General features: G+C 41.0%; 1 long non-coding RNA gene across 3 annotated transcripts in view; it reads right to left on the reverse strand.

Annotated features, from left to right (window-relative positions):
* LOC127008672 (uncharacterized) overlaps positions 1–3,896 on the reverse strand; it is a 16,046-nt gene extending 12,150 nt beyond the window's left edge. For all 3 annotated transcript variants that reach the window (XR_007761239.1, XR_007761240.1, XR_007761238.1), the window contains exon 1: positions 3,778–3,896. This is a non-coding gene — a long non-coding RNA (uncharacterized LOC127008672). The remainder of the gene's footprint in view (positions 1–3,777) is intronic.
* Between the last annotated feature and the right edge of the window lie 3,465 nt (positions 3,897–7,361).

Raw genomic sequence — 7,361 nt, forward strand, 5'->3', positions numbered from 1 at the left:
AGGAGGAGGAGGAGGAGGAGGAGGAGGAGGTGGTAAGGTGCCTATCTCTCCCCCTTCCTCCTTCCCCCCATTCCTTAAGGGCACGGATCGCTGCACATGTGGGATACGAGGAGGAGGAAGAGGAGGAGGAGGAGGTTTGACAAGGAGAAGGGAGAGTATTAGAAAAAGGAGATAGAGGAGTTTAGACAAGTAGGAGTGGAGGAGGAGGAGGAGGAGGAGGAGGGAAGGTAAATGGTTAGTATCAAATCCGAACTGAAGATAAGGTAAGTAGGTGATAGAAAGAGATTGAAAGGGGAGAGAAAGAGAACGGGAAGGAAAACAAGATGATATAGAAGCAGAGGAAAGGAGGAAAACGCAACTGAAAATGGAGGAGAAAGAGGAGGAGGAGAAGGAGGAGGAGGTAAGTGGACGATAGAAATAAATGAAAGGAGAGAAAAGAGAGAGGAAGGGAAAAAAAAGTGGAATAAAAGTGAGGGAAAGGAGGAAAAAACAGCTGAAAGAGGAGGAAGAGGAGGAGGAGATGAAAGGAGAGAAAAGAGAGAGGAGGGAAAAAAAAGGACCGGTATAAAAGTGAGGGAAAGAAGGAAAAACAGCTGAAAGAGGAGGAAGAGGAGGAGGAGGAATAGGAGGAAGAGGAGGAGGAATAGGAGGAGGAGGAGGAGGAGGAGGAGGAATAGGAGGAAGAGGAGGAGGGCGTGATGCAGGCAGGGAGGCACGCTAACACACATTCCACCCTCCCTCACCCTGACACTTAAACTCCCTCACTCCTTCCTATCTTGTCACCCTCCACTGCTTCGCTCAAGGCCCATCCCTCCCCCTCTTCCCCACTCCCTCCCTGCCTCACCCACGCCCTCCCCCGACTCCTGCTGCCACTTTCACCTTCCTCTCGCCGGCGCCCAACCTCCTGGCGCCACGGACATACGTAGATGATGCCCCGGAGGAATGGACGCAGGGGAGCACCGCGCACTTAGAAGGGAAATGGGAGCTGGAGTGTGTGTGTGTGTGTGTGTGTGTGTGTGTGTGTGTGTGTTGGCCTCCTTATCGGTTTGGTAGTGCGCTGATTGCTTTTTATGGTTGTTTGTTGTTTGTTTGTTTTTTTGGTTGTTTTTTCTTTGTGTTTTGGATTTCGGATGTGAGCGTTTACTTGTCTTGTATTGTTTTTATTTTTGTCTGTTTTGTAGTGTAACTGTGATGAGTAAACAATTTAACTAACTCTTTAACTATCTATCTATTTAACTATCTAACTATCTATGCCTTACTATCTACGTAAATCTCTATGTAACAAACTATCAAACTATCTATGTCTAACTATCTAACTACTTAACTAACTCCATTTACCTTTACGAGCGGTTTATCTATGTCTTACTATCCTCGTAAATCTTTGTAACAAACTATCAAACTATCTAACTATCCGTCTAACTACCTAACAACTAACTATCCTTTTATCCTTACGAGTGGTTTTCCTTTCCTTCAGTGCATGTTTAATTGCCTAGTTGCTTATCCCGTTTTCTTTCCCTTGTTTGTTTGTTTACAGGTGACGGCAACAACCACACACTCAACCACACAAACACACGCACAGAGGGAGCCGGTGTTTGTTTACTCCCTCAGCGATACAAAAGGTGAGGGACGTCAATTAAACACGGAGCAAAAGGAAGGTGTGAGATGTGCTACGTTCGCTTTAACTAATGACTACGTTGGCTATTTCGTATTTTTTTTCTTCTTCTTCGCTTATTCGTCTACAAAGGAAATCAATGACGAACAGAAACAAGGCGGCGTGTCTGTTCTGATCGCAATAAGGTAGATGCTCATTTGTTTTCCTCCTCGTTTATTCCTCCGTCGGTGATAAGAATGGCAAGATTAGGCAAGGAAGCATAACAATTCTAATAGCAAAATGACAGTTGTTGTGTTTAAGTATAATCGCTCATTTGGTAACCCGTTTATCTTTTCATTTTTTTCTCGTTTATTTCGTTTACAGGTGATATGGAGGACAAGGTGAGACAAAGAAGCATAAAATAAATATCAAAAAAGGAAGATGAGTGTTTTGTTTAATCGTTCATCTGGTTACCTCGTTTTCCTCCTGCTTTTTCATCTATTAGTTTACAAATGAAATAAATGACGAAAAGAGGCAAGTAAACATAATTCTATACAGCAAATAGGTAGATGTTGTGTTTTAGGCTTAATTACCCCATTTAGGTTTAATTGCCCATCTCGTTACCTCGTTTACCTCTTCTTCTTCGGTTATTCGTTTGAAAGTGATAAAAATGTCAAGAAGAGATAAAGATAACTAATGGCAAAATGGTGGCGGTTATTTACCCAAGAGGCGCTGAAGCATAATTCGTAATACAGAAAGGGTAGTTGTGTTTAACTGCCCAATTGGTTACCTCGCTTTAATTTTGTATACTCGTTAATAGATAGAAAATAGAACGAAGAAAACGCACAGACCTACAAAGGAAACTAATACTTGTTTGTGGTTCGTGTGTGACTTCGTTGGATACCTCGCTTTCCTTTTCCTCTTTTTTTCGCCGATTCGTTCACTGCGGCTCAGCTGAAAAGAATCACCGAGAAAACAGACGATAAAATGAAAACGGGAAAAAGAAAACGGGTTGCGAGGTGTGTTGTTAATAGTTTCGTTGTCTATTAGGTTTTCTCCGTTTTTGTGTATTCCTTTAAAGGCGATGGTGGAAAAGGAGAGGCAGAAACACACACACACACACACACACACACACACACACACACACACACACACACACGGGCACATGGGTAAAGTTTCAGCCGTACCCAGAGATCTGTCACTTCTTTGCATTGATCTGGGTCTGGGAGGGACTGGCTGGCTATCCCGAGTCTAGCGCGTGGACAGACCATGGTAAATCACACACACACACACACACACACACACACACACACTATAAGTATTCTCAATTGCGACACTTTGTTATCGTAAATCCATCCATCTATCCATCCATCCATCCATCCATCCATCCATCAAGAGAGAGAGAGAGAGAGAGAGAGAGAGAGAGAGAGAGAGAGAGAGAGAGAGAGAGAGAGAGAGAGAGAGAGAGAGAGAAATACAAACTCATACTTTTCCTCTCTCAAGAGCAAATAACTTTAAACTGACACGTGGAATCCAACTCTCTTTACAAAGGATCAGGGAAGCTGCGTGAGGCGGGGCGATAACAAGAGGAGGATCAAATCGCTTATTGTTTTTGAAGGTCCGTTTACATTCTACTTTAACGATTTACGGCCGGAGGTGATGCGCATTCCGTACCCAGGGGGAGACTTGGGGAACCTAGGGAATACTGGGGAAAAGGTAAAGATGAGGGTGTGCGATATAACTACGCGTGACCTCGGTGTTTATCTCCGTCGCATTAGCCCTTGAGGAACCCTAAGAATAATTATAAAAGCAAAAATGGAGGCTGTTGTGCTTAGGTTTACTCGCTCATGTGATTAACTCGTTTTCTTTTTGTTCATTTGTTTATATCAGCGTATCGGAACACCTCTCCTCCCGGAATTGACCTCTGTTTTGCCCACTTTTTTTCTTTTACAACAGAGGAGTCAGTTCAAGGGCATAAAAAAAGGAAACAAATGTGAAAAAAAGCCCGCTACTCACTTCTCTTAACTCTTAATAGGAGCAGTGGTGATTTGCGGGCTTTTTTTCATTATTGTTTTCCTTCTTTTTTTTGCCCTTTAGCTGTTTCCTTTACTGTAAAAAAAAAAACCTACCAGAACTTAAGGACAATATAGGTAACGTAATGAAGGGTAACCTGACTTACTACTAACCTCGTCATGTGCTGTAGGCTCAGAGGACGAGGATACGGAGGTGAGCACCGGGGCTTGGCGTATCACCCATGCAGAACCCAGATGGCGTGGCTTCGTGTCTGGAATAATACGAAAGAATCAGCAAGGCACATACACAAAAAAATGAGACTGAGGCGAAGATAATACAAAATAATGAGAGGGAAAATCAGCAAGGTACAAAAAATGAGAAAACAACAAACCTGAGGCGAAGCTAAAAAAAATAATACAAAAGAGAATTAGCAAGGTAAAAAAAAAGAAAAACAACAACTGAGGGGAAGCTTAAACAAACAAATAATAATACAAAAGAGAATTAGCAGGGTACAAAAAAAAGAAAAAAAACTGAGGGGAAGCTATAACAAAATAATACAAAAGAGAATTAGCAAGGTAAAGAAAAAGAAAAAAAAAACTGAGGGGAAGCTAAAACAAAAACAAAAAAAAAATAATACAAAAGAGAATTAGCAAGGTAAAAAAAATGAAAAAAACTTGAGGAAGCTAAAAAAAACAACAAAAACAAAACAAAACAAAAGAGAACTAGCAAGGAACAAGAAATGAAAAACTGAGGGGAAGATCATTGAAAAAAAGGCAAAAAACTCAGCAAGGTACAAAATATGGAAGAGTGAGGCGAAGACGGATAGAAGGCGAGGCTGACGGGACACAGACAGACATGAATAAACAATCAGACAGGGTGACAGGCAGGCAGATAAACAGACAGACAGACGAACAGGGAGAGACAGCAAGAAATATCACCGGCATTAGATAGTCTTTACACAATGCTTAATTCTACTGTGTGCAACTCGTGCGGGAGAAAAAACAAAAAATGAATGAATGATATATAAAAACGAAACTGTAAACACACACACACACACACACACACACACACAAAAGATGACAAACAAGAACTAACTTTTTATTTGCCCCCTCTTCCTCCATCATCTGCTCCTGCTCCTTTCCCTTATATTCAATTCTTTCCTTTCTCCTTTATCTCTTTTTGTCTCCTTTCCCTCACAGCTGCTTACTTTCTTCTTCCTCCTTCTCCTTCTCCTCCTCTTTGTGTTCCCTTTCCTTCACGTTAACTTCTTTCCCCCTCCTCTTCCTCTTCCTGTCTCCTTTCCTTCGTAACTACTTCTCTCCCTCTTCCTCCATCTCCTTTTATTCTCCTGTCCCCTCTCCCTCATGCACACTTCTTTCCCTATTCATCTTCTTCTGTCCTATCTTCATCTACTTTATTTATTTATATTTTTTCCTCCATCTCCTTCTCCTCCTTTTGTCCCCTTTCCCTCACATCTATTCCCTTCTCTCCTCCTCCATCTTCTACCGTCTCTTGTTTTCCCTCATTCCTACTTCTTTCTCTCTTCCTCCATCTCCTCCTTTCCCTTCTGTCCCCTTTCCTTCACTACTGCGTCTTTCCCTCTTCCTTCATCTCCTCCTTCCCATGTTCCTTTTCCTCACGCCTTTCGCAAGAGTCTTCCTTCTCCCTTCTCATCACTTTCCTCAATAGTTTTCCCTTCTCATTTCCTTTTCTCGAGTTCACCCACACTTAATCCTCTCGACTCTTTGTATTGACTAACTCCATCTTATTACTACCATCTCATTAGCATTCGACTATCTCTCCACCTCATTTCTCTTTAATCTGTTCTTTTTCCTTCCTTTCTTTCTGTCTTTCTTTTCTCTACGTTCCTTCTTCATTAAAGTGGAAAGAATGATTATTGTTCTTAAGTCATCAATACTAGTCGAATTATGTAGCTCATCCTATTGCAATCTCTATTTCCTTTATCCTGTATGCTCCTCTTCGCCCTTTTCAATCCTCTATTCGTAATGATTTTTCAGTATTATGGAAAAATTCTAAATGTTTTTACTAATACTCGCATTGTGCAACCCCATCATATTATTCCTCCACCTCCTTTGTTTCATCTATATTCACTTTCTTAACGCTCTTTTCACTCTTTCGTTCCTGCCTCTATTTTTCATTCTTCTTCAGTAATAGGAAAACACAATAAGTTACCGTGTTTTTCCAAGTCGTCGAAATATATAACACGCATCGCTTTCTACACCCATAAAGAACACGGGGAATAATATAAATGTACAGAGTAGGATTTCCAAACAGCAAAGCATGTGGAAATTCTGTACGCGTTGTGTTGCGAATAAAACAAAACCAACATATCACAAGGAGGAGTGTCCATAATATGTCAGTTCGTAAATATATAAACAAGAGAAAACGGAGGTGAGCGAACTGAGCAATGATAAAGAAATAGAGAATTGCAAGAACGTCAGTAATAGTGTCTCTCCCACGCAGACGAAAGGTGAGTTTTTAGAAATGTAAGGAAATCAACCGTCGAGTCAATCATGAAATCTCTCCCTTATACGTGAAATAAATGAGTTTGCAGCAATAACTGAAAACATAAATACGATATAATAGCTTAAACGAAAGAAAAAATAAATAGATAACATAATAACTTGTGTGAAAGAAAAAATTGCATACGTAGGAAAAGACTAAATGGAGGAAATAATAATGAAGCAACAGAGGAAAATTTAGTTATCATAGAGAAATACAACTTACTTAAATACAGGTAAACAACGGAGGAGAATAAAAAGAAGGAATAGAGAAAGATCCGAAATGTAACCTTCCCCAGAAAACTCCAGAGGGAAAATAAATCACCCAGAGAATGAAAACGAAACCAAAAGTTGAGGAATTTCCAGGAATGGCAGAAACAGAATCGTTGCTCAATTTTTCTCCGCGTGCGAGACGAAGATGAAGAAAGTTGCATCACAGGAAAAGAAATGACGAGGAAAAATAAATCTGACAAACACGAAATAGAAGGAAAATTAATATATATACAAGATGTTTTAAAAGAATTACCCCAATATTAACTTTTTTTAGTAGGAGTGGAGAGAGAGAGAGAGAGAGAGAGAGAGAGAGAGAGAGAGAGAGAGAGAGAGAGAGAGAGAGAGAGAGAGAGAGAGAGAGAGAGAGAGACTAGTACTACACGCACGCGCACACACACACACACACACACACACACACACACACACACACACACACACACACACTAAATCAAAGAGAGTCCCTCGCAAATAAATCCAAAAAGAAAAAAAGAAGAAAAGACAAAGACAACCGCCTCACCTTCCCTGAAACAGAAAGATCCGACAAGAAACGAAAGAATATCGAGGGAAAGGGATTTTTTTTTGCGCCCATAAACAAAAGACAATCAAGGCGACAGGTCAGAGGGACGATGGGGTTAAGAAGAAGGGTCAGGGGTCAAGGTGGAGGAGAAGGAGGAGGAGGAGGAGGAGGAGGAACAAAAATGGACCAACGAACAATGAAAACAAATTTGAGGTAACTCGATTTTAGGTGTTGCTCTCTCTCTCTCTCTCTCTCTCTCTCTCTCTCGTTTAAGGACAGACCACCTAGCAAGGAATACGCCGTCTGTGTGGTCTACTATATTTTCATGTAATTCTTATTCGTGTGTGTGTGTGTGTGTGTGTGTGTGTGTGTGTGTGTGGTCTCTCTCTCTCTCTCCAACGAGTACTACTAGGAATACTGGAAACCAAAAAAATCTACCACTACC

This window comes from Eriocheir sinensis, chromosome 38, assembly GCF_024679095.1.
Source record: "Eriocheir sinensis breed Jianghai 21 chromosome 38, ASM2467909v1, whole genome shotgun sequence".
Classification (NCBI taxonomy): domain Eukaryota; kingdom Metazoa; phylum Arthropoda; class Malacostraca; order Decapoda; family Varunidae; genus Eriocheir; species Eriocheir sinensis.